Here is a 16,874-nt window from a genome sequence, read left to right as displayed (position 1 = left end):
AGCTTTCTGTACATCTTTCTCTATCTTGTCATGACCGTTCTCCCATCTGACTTCAATCTGTGTCATTTGTCTTCCCTTCTTCTTCTTTTTTTTTTTTTTAATCGCCTCTTTTTATGCCCTCTCTCCTGCCCGATTCGCACACTAACACGGCTCAGTGCCTCTCTGGACACACACACCATTCTCCATGCTTATTGTTCCCCCTGACAGCTTTTGTGGTGGGGTAGAAAAAGCGACTTCTCCCCCCCTCCTCCCGTCTTTTTCCATCTCCTAAATTCACTCACCCCCCCCACCCCACTCCTCAACACCAAACCCTTGCCTCCCCTCTTTAAGTCCCCCCCCCCTCCTTTACCATTGCCCCTCACAACCACTGGTCTGCACACACACATTCCACAAGCGGAAAGGTCAAAGGGTGCAGCTGCCTCAATAAAGGGATGGGGGAGGGTGAAAATTGTGGCAGTGGAGGTGGTGGTGGGGACGGATGGATGGATGGACAACCCCCCCCCCCCCCCCCCTACTTCTCGCAGTGGGCAGAAACAGAGTTAGTACACTGGTGTTGGAGGGGAGTGGGGGGGTTTGGTCGGGGTTTGAGGATAAAAGGGGGAGATTGGCTCGTTCTTTGGCTTGTTTTTCAGCCTTTGGAAGAGCAGTTGTTGTACCTCTTTCTCACCCTCTGTTTACTCTCTTTGGCTGTGGCAGATGTAAACACAAATGGCTGGTTACAGCCATTTATCCCCCCCCCCAAAAAAAAGATACTTGGCCGGCCTCCTTTGTATTTATGATGACCAACATGCAGAATCTGCTGTTGGCTAAAGGACAAAATCCTCCATGCCTTGGCGTGCTTGAGACCAGTGTGTGGTACTGAAATTGGCCTTTTTGTAGAACACCATATCAGGGCCAGACAGTTCTCCATCTCGGATATGGTGGAGATTCTTATCTTACTGCTAATTTCAGAGCCATTTGTATCACAAATACTAACATGTCCAAGTGGTCCACTGGTCCAAGCTCAAGCTTAATATCAATATTTATCCTTCGCTGAGTTTATGCAATGTGTTTGTTTGGAGGGATCATTTGTTCAGTTGAGGTAATGCCAGTTGTGCACATTGATATGCGGTGAGTCACTGTAGCATCTAGTCCTGCTCTCAGAATTTAAGCAGTTTTCTATCAGCTAGTTATCAAATATCAGATTCATATTAATACATAAACTCCCTCTTTTTGTGTTGACGTGACTGATTAGGCCAAATCCTCACAATGTGGTCAAATGAGCCTGGACAGGCCTTATTGATTTGATTAAGATGCTCACTTGGCTACATATCCACGTGACACACAATACATAAACACATTGAAGATGACGTTGTGACTGTTATTTCCCCACTTTTAGCCAGATTTAACTAAGGTCTTGCATAAAGTGTGATGAACTGCATGCAAATAGGTTCCACTTTCAGTCGGTTTTGTCATTTGGGAACAACGACGTGATTGACGCCACGTGCAAACAAGAGCGTACAAATGAGGATTATTTTTTTGTAAATTTCAGCACCAGTTCGTTTTTGATATTCGATCGTGTAATTGGCATGTAATTATTTGAAGTGACGCATTTAAGAGAGAGCGCCGCATAAAGGGTTAATGGCGCCTTGAAAAACAAACTGAAACGCCGCAGAGAGGACATGAAAAATGATTGGTCACCGTCAATAAAAAGGACCCTGCCAACTTTTGGTTTAACTCGGTGCTAACTTCACTACAAAAATAATGATTTCTTTGTGTGGCTTTTCTAAACTTTTTGAAATATCACCGAACCAAATGAATCAAATTCTGAGTGGTAAATGAGCCGGGTTTTCTTTTCTTTTTTTTTTAAAGGGATTGTGACCCTTAAAACAATTTATACACTGTTTCGCAGCAGCGGCAACATCGGCGGTGATGAAGTGCACCATGGTGGAGCCTACAAATTAAGCACATGTTGACAGTACAGGACTGACCTCGCCGATTTCCCCTTTTCTGTTCGCCAGCAAAGTAATCGCTTCCACTCGGAGACTCTGATGCGAAGCTGCAATACAAGCAGAACTGAAAAATAAACAAACAGTAGTTTCTGCTAAGTGTCACTTACATCATCGGGTCATTATATAAACATGAATAAACACCACGTAGGTATTAGGCAAGGTGAATACTTGAGCAGCGCTGTAAACCATCTGCACAGTCTGTTTTTTTTATACACGAAACTGAAAAAAAAGAAAAAAGCTTTATCGAGTTAAGTGAATGCATTAAACCAAAGAGCAACTGCAGTACAAATGGATCAAAGGGTGCATATCTGAAATAAATGGACGCATCGCTGTTTACATTAAACAATAGCTGGCTAGACCTTCATGACCTGCAGGCAATGCAGCAGAGACCATGACAATTACCAGAGGAATGTGCTCAAAAATGTGCACACCTAGAAGACGGTGTGGCATGCCGATATGCGACGTGCAGAAGTCACTTAGAAGTCAAAAAAGAACAGGCTTTCAAGATGCAAAATACAATTAGACAGCTTGATCTGATGATAAACTGCTCCTGAAATGAGCCTCAAAGTAGATGTGTTTGTTTGTGATTAGTTTCCCTGGCAGAGGGGGAGACAAAAGGTCTGTGCAGCACGTCTGAAAAGCTTTTAACATTTTATTTCATTTAATTAGCTCGCGTTTCTGCACAGATTCCCCTCACTGACAAATAGGCGCTGGCTGGACTAACAAAGAGAGAGCAGCAGGTTTCTCACACACTTCAATCGAGGCTGGGTCATACCAAAGAGCTTCAAAGAAACCCAAAGTATCCACAAGACTGTGACACCACAGCAAAAAGAGAACAGCTGCTCCCCCCCCCCCGGAGTCCTAGTCACAGTTTAAAATGGTACATTTGAATGAAACCGAGCCATAACTGTGGTCTGTAAGACAGTTCTATAACTCCACTGACTCCAAGTTCTGCATACATCACCTTTCGCTTTCTTTTTGTACTCTTCACTGCTCTTCTATTGGGTTGTGGCTTTATTGGAAAGCTGACAGTATACAAACACAGAGGGGAGTGACATGCACCAAAGGTTTGTTATTGGTATTTAATTAAAATCGTTCTCATTATATGGTCTGTATATTTGAAGTATTTGACTCTGTGCGATTGACAGTGTATTTGGAGCTGATCCCCTCCAACTTCAGCTGAAGACAGGTCGCTACAGTGCAAACAGAGAGACAGTGAATTACATACCGACTGTCAATTTCAAATAACACGTCAACTTTTGAGTTTTTTGGGGGGTTTGTTGCAAGAAAACTCCAAAAATCCTTCCCCATAGACAAGCCAGTTCCCCCAGTATGCCTAATCAAAACCCTATTTCCACAAATGAAAATACACGGTTTTGTGCTTTCATTTCAGAAATGTTTCACATGTACACAGCAGCATTTTGAATACAAGAGTCAGTTTTTCCAATATTAACGATGGCGAATACATGGACATGGACATGAGCAGATCTTACATTGCCATTATGGGTGATACTCAACTATAAACTACCAAGTCCCAGGAGAATATGGACGGGGAGTCATGACACTCTGGAGGGCCCATTGTTGATATTGTCCATCTACTTGTGCATGTGCAGAAGAACTATTTATTATGGCCGTAGCGCGCATGTGAAGTTGCAGCGTTTCAGGAAAGTAGCATTTCCCCCCATTTCCACAAAGACGTTGCACCCAAAACGCAACATGAGTTTTCCTTTTTCACTTGAAAACATTATTCAAATGGTGCCTTACTTCCCAAAGAAGATGCTTCCTCAGCTGCCCTAGGAGCATGGCTACATGTCTTGTGGTCCGAGGAAGTTCATGTCAAAACGTCCAGTCAACCGCGTCAGATGTCTCGCACAAAGTGCTAGCGCAATGTCGATGTGCATACTGTACGTCTTTCATAACAAGAAAAACAAGAATAGTAGATATTTCGACGTCAGTGCTCATCTCTAAAACTGAGGTTTTGAGGCTGTACAGTTTTCAAACTCAACTGGGATCGTGCCATTTCTTTAACGTCTGTTTGACTCCATGATGATGAATTTTAACCATGGTAAAGCTCATTGACACAACCCATAGAGTCTCATAAACAAAAACTGTATGACATTTTGATGAAGAATGACTCGACTGAAAATACCCATTTCATTCATGCTTCACCACATCGGCAAGCCGAGTAACGTCTCTCGCTGACAATACTGTCAAACATGAGGAGCAGAGGCAACATGTCTGAGCACTGGACGACAAACACTGAAATGATGGTACCCGTTTCCGCCTCTCGGCCTTTTCTCCCTTTGTCAACGGCAGAACATATTTCAGCTGCTACCTTGAGCATCTGAATCAAATGAATTGGTTGTTATGGGGTTTCTGCAGAGCCGAGCAGAGTTTCTGACGAATTCTGCGAAGGGGGCAAATAGGAGTCCCTGAATGGGTTTCACATTCTTAAACAACAAGTCAAACCAATCACTCCTTTGGGAAACTCTTGCAAACATTCTTTCAATTCTTTCATTCTATCAACCAAACATCCGGGCCTGATTCTCTCCTGGGCTTCCTCATGAGGATCACAACAGTAGCAGCTCCTTGTCTGACATTACCTTGGTTGTTGAAATGAACTTTTTGCATCATTCAAGTAACATTTACAGTAACAAAAAAAAAAAAGAAAGAAAGAAATTGGAAAGGGACTTTGGTTCTGGTTGTGGCATTTGAGATTCATTTGACAATTTCTGTCCCCAAATCTTGCAAATACTTTTCTGGAGTCAAAAAGTCCCTGTGGTATTCCTGCAGGAACAGATAGCGTCTGCGGTCACCTAAAAAATGACACATTAGCCTTTTTTAAACTGCCAACTTGTCACCGAAGTGACTGATATCTTTAATATCGAGCACACAGCGGGATGGTACTGAAGGTAAAATATATAGAATTTAATATCTTTTCAAAACACCTGTCTCTGGATACACGAGCTGTTCAAAGACTGGAAGTTGTAACATCAGGGAGAGAGCCAGAAAACTGTGACAAGAGAGAGAGAGAGAGGGAGCGAGAGCGAGAGACTGGTATTCTGAATGAAATTCCACTCTCGCCAACTGCTAGTACCTGCAAAGGCTAATGGGAGGCTGCCACAGCACAAGTGGTGTGAAATCCTTCTTGATGGATTGAAAAGTGTCTTTAGGGATCCAAAAGCCTGCCTTCTTGAGCATCTCAAAGGGTGTGGTGCTAACCAGGATGACTTTGGCATGATCACATTTAGACTCGACTGAGTGAAAATTAAATCAGATTTCCTTTGAACAGGATCCGCTTTGAACTCGGCCCGGGCGTCGTTTAGAGAAAGGTCTCATGACACAATTTGATCGTGGAAATGTGTGCAGGTAGAAATCCGCCTCCCCGCGGTTCGCTCGAAACTTTGAACTGAACATGAAAAACTTCCCAGCTCTTCATGCAACCTCTCATCTCGTTATGCACACGCTTCCTCCCGGCAACGATGATGCATTAAAGACTTGAAATAGGTGTGACATGCACAAATTGATATGATGAAAACCGTTCAGTATCTTGCATGTTGTACACTTTCCTTTTTTTTTTTGCAAGACAGTATTTCCGTGTTAATTAGTTTGTTATACAGTAAATTTCCATCACATTCCCCCCATATACTCGTACTGAAATACAGTAAGCGGATTCTGCTGAGGAAATTCTGGCGTGACTTCCTCCTCTCTAGGTCAGAAGTCAGCTTCATTCACTACAGTGCGCTCGACCCAGCTGCTGAAAGATTCACATCCAGCATAACCAAGAATGCTTTGTCGGGCGATCTGCATATTTTTTTTTGCGCTTCAGTTGCTCGAACTATACGTGAAGGTTTTTTTTTTTTTTTGCAAGTCTTAGAAATTTATGCAAATGAAGTTGTGGCACATAAACAAGCCCTAGAAGACGAGCAGTGCTCATCCAAAAAGCCCCCTTCATCACCCATCGCAAGAGCAAATTGCGTGCTTCAGCTGTTAAAACTAATCCAGCAAGTCTGGCACCCGCACACCCTAAAGCCTCGACGTAACTGCAGCTTTTCCTTTCTGATCCGAGTTAAGATTCCAGGATGGGAAACCTTTTCTATTGCTCCTCTGGCAGTGATGTAGGTTTTTCACAACGATAAGAACCATTCTGGATGGTTCTGGTTGCCATTTAGGGGAGGGAATGCAGAGGAAAATGGGAGTTACAACCTTGATTCCTCCTAGATTTACATACTGCGAGGCTTTACGTTTTAAATACATGGCAGCACAGAGGGATCTGTACTTAATTTCCACTGCATTTACCTGACAGCAAATCCATCCAACAGAATAAGATTTTATTAACAAGCAGTTTACAATGGAAAACACTGCTACAATGGAGATCGGCTGATAGTCGGAACCATTAAACAACTTCTCATTTGAACGGGATATTTTCCAGAAGCTGTTTTACGGTAATGTTATTGCACAAATGTTTATTTTTCCACATTAAATCTTTAACTGCACTCAATCTGTGCTGATTGTTTCATCATTACTTGACTGGCAGCGCCACGGGCTTCGTGTCCCTTCGTATAAATTCCCTCCTCTTACAGAGTACAACAGCAGCCGAGTGCGACGCTGTGAGACCAGCCAGAAACGGGAATCCTTCTTCCAGGTTTGTGCAATAGTCGTGTAACACCGTGAAAGAAGCCAGCCTTTCACGATTCATACCAACGCTTCGCTACCTTCACATTTGGCCATTTTGCAAATTCTCCAAACTGTAAATCACGACCGGGCGCCAGCGTCTTGCTCAAGGACGCTTCAGCAGTATAGATGCTTGAGAACAAAGAATCCACAATAATCCAGTTGGGAGGGGGGTCTCTCTAACCACAAGACCACCCCGATGCCACCATCACAGAAGGCGAAGCATTCCTTCAACTTTGCAATAAGCTTGACATCAGACTTATATATATTTATATAGATATATATGTACAGAAGGGACGTTGCTGGTAAAATTTCAGAAGAAACAATAGAGGGATGTTTTGGGAATAAACTTCATGACACACCAGTACGTGGAGTTTGTTTTCCTGGGAGGGATCGGAATTTGGTGGAGAGTGTGGTTTATGTAAAGTCTACTTGGGATTGTTTATCTGCTCACAGTGTCTGTGTGCGACTGAAGAATGTGTTTGTGTCCAATGCGGGAGAATGGTGTATTGTTCTTCGTTGGCAAGTGGACGTATGCAGGAGAGGAAGGAGAGAGCATGCAAGTGTCACTTGTACCTGCGTGGAAAGTCTAAGTGAGGCAATCCACCTTTTGTCTTCCATCAAGGTAAAAGGTTGCAATGTCAGGAGCCGTCACTGAGAGAAACCCAATCAAATCAATGGGGAGAACAACACCTTTGTTTGCTTGTGCAAATCAATACATACATGCTAAAGCTCCACGTGCTTCATAGCTGCATGTGTCGATACGCATTTGTGGCTTTCACTGCCATGGTAACAAGACGTTTCATGAAATGGTAGCATTTTAGTTGGATTTCCAACGACAATCGAAGGTAACTTAATATTTCTTTCCCCAGCAGAGCTCTGAGTCGAGCTCTGTGGTTTAAATCCATGTAACTCTGGGGGTGTCCAAAGTTTTTCCACCGATGGCCACAAGCAGAAATTGATACAGAGCGTGGGGCTTTCTGTAGCGCCTGCACTCGCTTGTCCCCCTGTGGTGCTACCATTTTTATTCACCAGCAGCAACAATTTTCTTAAATTACTCCTATATTGTTTCACAGCTACCTTGTTTAAAACAGTGTTAAAACCTAGAAATACAATACAGGCTTCATACTTGTGTCTGATTTTATCATTTACTGCAGAGGAATTAGAAATGAAAAAAACGGATCCCATGGGCTATTGTTTGCACACCTCTGACCTACACACTCATTTTCCCCTATCGAGATATTTTTGTCTAATTTTGTGGATTTATCTTGTTTTCTCTTTGGTGTTTGAATTTGAATTTTGTCACTTTATATGCCAAGTGTTTTCATTGCTCCTGTTCTACTACAACAGCCACTAAACCAGGGGTGTTGAACAAAAGGCCCGTGAGCCAAAAAATACAAAGAAAACATGAATATCTTTTTGTTTTTAAAGGATTTCTTAAGGGTAGCAGACACAACACTGAGACTACTGCTTCAGTATAACCATAGGTTGAGATTGTAGTAATTGTTACCTAATCATGTATACTCTGCAGCTCAATAAACAAAAACTTTGCATTAAGTTTGCATGTAAAAGTTACTATTGTACTATTTTACTTGCTCAGTCAACTCAAAATGAAATTGAAATGAAGCTGCTTGTGGCCAGTGAACTAATATACATTTGACACTGAGACTGGAGGCTGCTGTGTGACCTACTAACAAATTATATTAAATAAAACAAACTCAGCCATGGATATGTATTCCTTCGCCAAGACTTTTAATCGTCATTTGTACATTAATCAGACCAAAGAAACACGTTTGTATTTGGCCTCTGTTATGTACCTGTAGCTATGATAATGCAGCTATAATCCAAGAACTGGCTTTGGCTAAAAATGGCAGAAGTAAATAAATATATATATAAAAATAAATAAATACAGGAAACACGTGTACGCAGAAAACGTTAAAATAAGCCAGAACATTTCAAACCTCCTGGATTTCAATCCAAGAGATAAAGTGACGAGGCCAATGTGCAAAAATAACTAAAGACAGAGCTAAAATATGCAACGTACTAAAACTGGGAAAAGATCTTCATGGCAGCAACGTGTAATTAATGATACATTTGGCAAGTATTTCTACTCCAGTTTGAAGTGAGTTTGCAGTAACTTCATGCAGCAGCTTGCATCATCAGCTCAGATTTACGGGGTCGCTTCCCGTCATAGAGACCATATGTTGCCCGCTCTGGTTCTGACTCCTCCCGCTGTGGCCCGCAACCCCCGAAATATATCGAAAACTTAGCTAATGATGTGATCTTTGGCCTTGGAAACGAGATCACCAGAACTAATGAAGCTAGTGTGGCTGACGCGAGCGTGGACTAACCCCTTGTTTATTTCGTTCGTCATGCTTCCTCTGTAGCGTTTTTCGATTTTAAAAAAACTGTGAGAAAAGTAGTTCCCATCAAATCTTTTTTTTTTTTTTTTGGGGGGGGGGGTCTTACTACGGCCCCGTGCACACCGGAGAAATCCAAAGCTTGACAAGCCTGCCATGCCTAGTTACTGGAAATGATGATTGGACAATTACTGCTCATGCGAGGGGGTTTACCAAACTGTCAATTTGATGTCATTACTCGGCGGAACAGAACATTCTGCTTGCCTTAATCTGTAAAAATCTGCGAGGGGAGCCGGGAGAGAAGTGAGGAACGGCCGTGGTGGTGATGGGATCTCCTGGAAACAGCCGAGGATCAAATTTAGCGGCAAAGCTTTTTAATTGAACACAACCCACTTTTTTTTTTCTTTCTTTCTTTCTTTTTCTTCTTCGCCTTGGCTTCGGTTGTGTGTACGCATAATGTCGCGAGTCTGTGATGGAAGCGAGGGGAGGGCTGTTGAGTTGGAGAGGCGGTATTTGGAGGGGGGGTGGGGGGGGGGGGGGGGGGTGTTTGCGTGACAAGCAGAGCCATTACAAAACTTCTCTGCAACTACGAGGGCTGCAGTGGCTCTATCCACTCAGGAATATTAACAAGTTAATCATCTGAAATTAACGCCGTTATATCCTCCAGCCAAACACATAATGCACCACCACCCCCACCTACACACACACACACACACACCCACTGTGCAGCCAAGCTATTTTCTAACCGCTTTCCCATCCCTCCGTCTTTCACTCATGCCATCAGCTCTGCATTTGCAGCTGCACTTGTCATCAGGACCGTTATTAACTGTAACTTTTTTTTCCCCCCTCGCTCTGCGGCGGAGGGGAAAAGGTAGCGGGAAAAAAAAAATATCAGGGCGGTAGTGCATCGAGCAGGAGGTGGAGAAAAGAGACGGCAAGTGAGAGTCAGGTGGTGAAAGACGAGAGCGACTGGAGGAGTTGCGTGGGGGGGGGGGGGGAGGGGGGGGGGGGGGAGCACGCAGAGCATCACTACTGTAAACTCACGGATTTTCTACCGATAATTCCTCCTCGGCTGAAGTTTAATTACTTTCCACTGGCGCTATCTGTCCAGCCACACGCAGCAAAGGGCCTTTCGCAATCAAACAGCTTGACCTTTTAACCCTTCATCTCTCCTTCGATCATGACGTGACATTTCAGGTCTGTCAGGTGCGAGCGCCCTCCCCCCCTCCACCAACACCTACCACCCCCCCCACCCAGGAGGGGTTCGGGCGCCGCGCTGCATTAATCAAAGCCACGTCGTAATCACAGCAATTTTACCCTGATTCAATATGCAGATTCTTGGGTATATTTCTTTCGATTCCCCCGCTGCTCTTATCCTTGACCTTCGCTCATTTCCATGGTAGACGCGTCTTACTCAAGGATTGTTTCGTTGGCAAGTCAAGTGGGCCAATCCTTAAGTTTTTTTTTTCTTTCTTTTTTTTTTAAGTTGCACATCGGCGGCGAAGCTTTTCAAAATCTAATTTAGGGGATTATCTCTCTATTGATTTCACTTAAAACCGATTCTTTTCTCTTTTCCTTCCTTCTGCTGCTGTGATAAAGCATCAGCCAGTGAGGCGTGTGTGCGTTTGTGTGTATACACGTGCGTTTGTGCGACGTATCGGGCTCGTTCCTCCCTCTGTGGAGTTGAAGAGGAGGCTCAGCCGGAGTCCGTGCGTGTGCACGAGCTCGCTCTTTGTGCGCCTCTCGCCTGCGTCGCTTCAACTTTCCGCTGCCTATCTGCATCAGTCGCTGTGGGTTCATGCGTCTCCCTCTCACACACACACACACACACATACACACACACGGCTATCATCCTCCGTGGCATTAATATTCATCTGTGTGTGCATTGAGCAGAACAGATTAGCAAGAGTAATGATGAGCATGTAATGATAAGGGGACCACAGCAGTCCCGATAGTCTAAACAGGCCTCTTTTAAACCCGACTGGAAAGAAGCAAGCAAACTCATTACGGCTTAACAGCCATTAGATTAGCATTAGTTCCTCTTTGAAGAGAATATTGCTGCTGGTTTCCATGGATTAGCAACAGTAGTGAGCCATTCAAGGAACATCATCTCTCCTGGTTTGGTATTAGAGTTAGCGATTCGTTGGCAGCGACTCTCCTCTGTATTGTTCGCCGCTTCGGCTTACTGTCCAGTGATGGTTGATTTCCGGAGCTTAGAAATACACACCGATCATCCAGGTAAGCGCAGGTGTGCATGTTTTCGGATTTTGCGAAGGCTGCGACGGCTTCACAGAACCAAAATGTGCCAAATACGATTACGACATGTGGTAGGCAACATGTAAGCAGCGTTACTGCTAAGCGAAAGCCACTTTTACAATTTTCATATTTGTATGTTGCCAACAGCAACAAGGTGTCTCGTGTTCGTCCACGTAGGGAGCATTAGTTTGTGTAAAGTAAGTAAATACTTCTAGCCATCTACTGTACAAAAAAAAAAAAAACTCCTCACCAGAAATGTAACAATTTAAGCTTTATGGAGTTTTTGTCAGTTTGAGTTCTCTTCCAATCACAAGGTTGGTGGTTCAATGTTCTATCTTTTCCTTTCCATATTTGTCTTTGGCCAAGGCAATGAACCCCAAATTACTCCAGTCACATTTCATTTGACAGAAAAGTGCCATAAGAAATCAGTCTGGGAATAAAATACAAGGATCTAACAAATCCGTTATTCAACCAGTCAGAAATGTTAAAATGCCATGACAAAGTAGATTATAGTACTCTGCAGAAAATATATAAAGCGCAAAAAGAAACTTTACCTAGCAATGTTCAAAATAAATTTGCGAAAAGACAAAGTAACTCCAACTTTCAAGAAATGGACATACCAAAGTTTAGAAGCATTGTGGGGGAACGCTGCCCTTCAGTAAAAGGGGGTCCAGTTATGGAACAATCTAGAATAAGATGCAAAAGATTCCAAAACACACAGTACACAAGGTTTCTACTGAAATACAGTTAAATGGTGTCAGAGAGTCAAACTGTTTGTTATTTTATATATTTATGTTTATTTTGTGATAAACAGTGTACAAGTTATTCTTCCTTCTGCTGCCGTTCATTCCACAATTCCCAAACTTAGGTTCTGCATTGTACTGCATTAAATTGTATTCTTTTTAGGATGAATTAAATAAATAAAGCTAAACTGAAGGTTGAGCACTTTGCATGGCGGTATGTGTGTGAATGGATGAATGCGACTAAAAATGTATGATTAACATTCATTTTAGCAAAAGCCCAAACACTCCAAGAGACTAGAATTCCCAAAGACACAAACATGAACCACAAGGAAAGCGATGATCACAGAAACAACATCTTTCACACAGGTGACGGATGTCAGGAGCAGTAGTCGAGCACAAGGAGGGGAAGCCGAGGAGCATGAAACCAGAGACCACATCAGAACAAAAATAACACAGGAATCAAAAATGTGCAGCCCAGCAGAAGTCCATTACTTCCACTGTACATTGGTTCATTAGAAACATTTGTGCCGACTTGGATTCGCTCCAACCTCTTCCGGAGAAAATGACGATCAATGTGACAGAAATGTCCCCGACTCGCTACCAGAAATGACACGGGACCAAATTATGTCCAGTCTCATGGAGGTCATTGCTGTTTTGACCCACGTTTACTAACCAACTGCTGCAGTGTCAGCATAAATGACTCATAAAAAAAAATGTTGGCCTAATTTCTTATTGGTATTTAGGTTTACCGCATGAAATTCATCCATGGTTTGAAAGAGCCAAGTATGTCTTTGTGTGATACGCGAATTACAGACCACCCCTTCTCATTCTGTGGGCGAACTCAACCTCTTGTAAACTGTTGTAACTTTTATGTATGCTCGGATTACAAGTTGGATGCTTTTGAAGTCAATAATGATGTTTATATTTCAACCTCATTCTTTAATTCTTGTGATCATATTCAGTCGTCAAACCGACCGTCATTTGCGTGCACGTCATCCATCTCAACAAACCCTGGTTGGTCACTTATTTTCTGTGACACTTCTAATAAACAACGGACACATTTTCAAAAGCAGCTAAATGATAACTCACCGTTTTCCTCCTGCCCGATCGGCCCTCCGCGGCTCGAGGATGAATCAGATGCCACGCCGGTGCCAGACCGGTCACCTCAAGCATCTCCAAGTAGGCCTCTTCCCTCCTCACCACGACTGTTTCCACATTCTCATCTTTGTTTTGTTTCCAGAGACATAAACACCGGTAACGCAAGCGTCACCGATCACCACTACAGTGGCGCCCGCAAGTTTATTGGATTCTGAGTTGCACACTGTGGCCACCGATGCTGAAACGCTGCACTCATACTGAAGGCCTCCCTCACTCATCCACTGAAGCGTTTTCACCACCTGTTGCTGATGATTCACCTCTGCTCAGGTTGGAAGGAGGGGGGGCGGAGCTTAAAAAGAGGCAGCGGTTCCAATGTGGGAGGAAGGATATCTGGTATAAAAACCATCCAAGCGCAAACTGCAATGACTTGCTTTGGCGACCCCTGTAAAAAGAACGAACACTTATAATGGATGCTCTTTAGAATAATATATGGTTATATGAATTTAATTTCTCCGAATTCAGTTTAACTGCTCCTGCTTCAGTGGCTCGCTGCCACACGGTCATCACTTCCTCCCAACATCCTGCTATTATGTGGGACAAACTAATATAGTTCAAGTCCATAAAAATTCAAGGAAACACATTTTTAATGGCTTTTGGAGTGCGAATGTTGTTGTTTTTTTTCTGCTGGGATTAATTAGTGTTATGAAGATGAAAAATGACTTGTTTTGCAATTAGCTACCGTCTACTGCATGTTTGTATTAGTACTGTTCGGGTCAGCGTGATCCATCGGTGAGAAAGGATGCCACAAAAGAGTAAATGGTTCTATTTTTCTCATAGAAATTGAAGTTACTATTTTTTTCTTAATGTGTTTTTCAGCTAATTCATGATCAGTATTTTAGTTTATGAGGCTTAAAAAAAAAATCCCTTTAATAATTAATTAAGATCAGCCGTTCCCAACTTGTGTCCCGGAGGCTTTGTCTGCTCTAATGTTGTCAAAATGAGATTTGCAAAACAATTAAAGAAGAAACGCATTTTCTTGTATCTTGATGTAATTTCATAAAGGTAACCTAACATGCAGTTTTCTTATGTGTAGCTATATGTGCAACTTTATGAGCCATGTTATCTTCAATTTAAATCTTGAACATTTTGTGTGGTCCCACACATTTTTTTATTAAGTTGAAAAGTGCTGAAAAATGTAATTTACTCATTAAAGTTGCAATTCACTGTATTACATGAATGGATATGAATTGGAGGGTCCAGCCAAAGAGGTCAAAAGAGGGCATCTGAGGCTTTGTTTGTTCTGAGGTCGTTAAAATAGTGTTGACACCATAAATAAGATGCGTTGTTGCATTTACATGGCAACATTTTGAAACCACACACACATGCAGAGAACAATACGCTATAATGATTAACGATGGAAGTACACAGATACTTGAATGGAAAGGACATAGTTTGCATGCGTAGTAGCAGCGTTTCATAAAAGTTGCATTTTTTACCTCATTTTCACAGGGCCTTTCCGTAAACTCGCATTTTGCCCCCCGTTTCCATGACGACTGAGTCAGAGCAAGCTCGAAACCTTCCACTCTGGGAGTGGAACTTTTAAAACTGTTGCATTTTTAGTTGTTCCGAGTACTGTTGTGGTGTAAACAAACACCCGAAATGTCAAAGTTTTTTTCATTTTCACCTGAAAGCTTTGCTAAAGCAGACCTGCTTTTGCATATAGGTGGAAGTGGGCATGTCCATCAGTGTTTAGCTTTACTGTAATATTTGGGTAAATAAAGAGATCCGAGAAAAGGTCAACAGACTCCCGTCAAAAAACTTCTGAACTTTCTGATTTGAATTAAGATGAGATTAAAAGTAATCAAGTTAAAAAGAACTTTAAGAAATGTGAAGGAATGACACAATTTTATAGCCAAAACAAACTCCCATTTCCAGGCCTCGGGGACAGTAAACCTTTTTCCGTCTTTGTGAACTTCTCATGCTCAACGTTGATACGATTCTTGCTGAACACTTCCAGCTTTTGCCCGCATTCACACTAGGCAGGAAGCGGACATTAAAAAGTACAAAACTGCAGCAGAGAGACGCGGTGACGGCGACTGCCGTTGTTTGGTAGATTAGCAGGTTTGCCGGTGAATTGATGTTTGCCAACCCTCATTGTGTGCGGCCTGAGTTACAGTGACAGGTTGTCATGGCAGAGGCAGCGGCAAGTGTCTTCCAGGATCAATGCCGGTGTGTGGCGGTGCGTTAAGGCTGCGTTCGTGTGTGTGTAGGTGGGGTTAGCCGACGTGTATGTGTATGTGTGTGTGTGTGTGTGGTGTCTGAGTATATGTGTGTGCGAGTTGTAATCTACTCTCACACATCGCAGATCAAAGGGTGAAGGCAGCTGCCTGGTCATCTCAACCCGAGGCCACCCTGGTGGTGTACTGGGGCTCTGGTGAAGGCCCTGAACCACAACCCCCCCCCCAACCCCCACCCACACAGTTTTTTAGAGGGGAGAAAACACTGCTAATAGTTACCATAGCAATGATCCACAAAGCTGGAGGGGGTTACTGGAGGAGGAAAAGAGGAGACGGAGACCGAAATCAGTAAAACACTAACGAAGCTGGGTTCGATAACTTGTAGATAACACCAGTGGGAGAACTTCTGAGTGTGTGTGTGTGTGTGTGTGTGTGTGTGTGTGTGTGATATGGCAGTGTTATTAGCAGAGGCAGTGAAAGAGCCCCTACTGAGACCAGCCCAAAGCAGAGATAAGAAGAGAGACCTTCTATTATAGCCAGGGTTAGTGGGCCTCAGGAGCTCTCTGGCACTCACACAAGGCAGAACAAAAGACCTCTGCAGACCCTTGAAAAACTTAAAAAAAGAAAGAAAAAAAATCACACAACAGAACCAGGAGAGTGGTGCTTAAACATTTTTGTTTGTTTTTTTTGTTTTTTTTATTCAACGTTTTTTTTTTTTTTCTTCCAAATCAGGAATGTACTAGTCCCCCCCTCCCTCTCTTTAGAGGTGTGTCGGCAGGGAGGAGAGGGGAGGGGAGGGGCTATGGGGAACGAACGGGGCAAGGAAAGGTGAAGGAAGGAATCAGGGGTAGCTGTGATGAGCGGACAAGGAGCCAGTGAGGGGGGGGTGACACAAAGAAAGAAAAAAAAAAACCCACCCTTCTCTCGCACAGAGGTGTCTCAAATACAGTCTCGACAACGTCACATGAGAGAGCCACCTCAGCCTCCGCCTCGCCCGCTGTTGGCACAAGGAAAACACACACGCACGCACACACACTGCACATTTACACACTTCCACCGACAGAGGTGAGGGAGCTCGGCAGCAGCTTGCTTTTTTTCTTTTCGCTTTCTCCAGTTCCACATAAACAACACATTTTTCTTTCTCTTCCCAACGTGACGCCCTGGCGGCCGTGGAGACGACTTTAATAGAACTTCTACATGACAATCAAACTGAATAAACAAACAAACAAACAAAAAAATACAAAACTTGGGAGTCCAAGAGAAAGTTGGCATTCTGCTGAGAGGGAGGCGGCAGAAGGAGCGGAATGGGACGAAAAAAACGAGGCAATGGTTTCATCTTCCTCTTCTCTGTTGGCGCAGTGATAATCCCAGATGTTTTCTTTTCTTGCCCCCACCCCACCTCACAACACCGTGGCTGGGCTTGTTTTTGAACCAGGAGCCGCCATTTTGGATCCGAGCGTTCTGCAGGACTTGCCGGAGAGAGAGTAACAAACACTTGATTTGGCTCGGAGGACA

The sequence above is a fragment of the Blennius ocellaris genome (genome assembly GCF_963422515.1).
Source record: "Blennius ocellaris genome assembly, chromosome: 23".
In the NCBI taxonomy this organism is placed as follows: Eukaryota; Metazoa; Chordata; class Actinopteri; order Blenniiformes; family Blenniidae; genus Blennius; species Blennius ocellaris.
Note: the sequence above shows the minus strand (reverse complement) of the source record.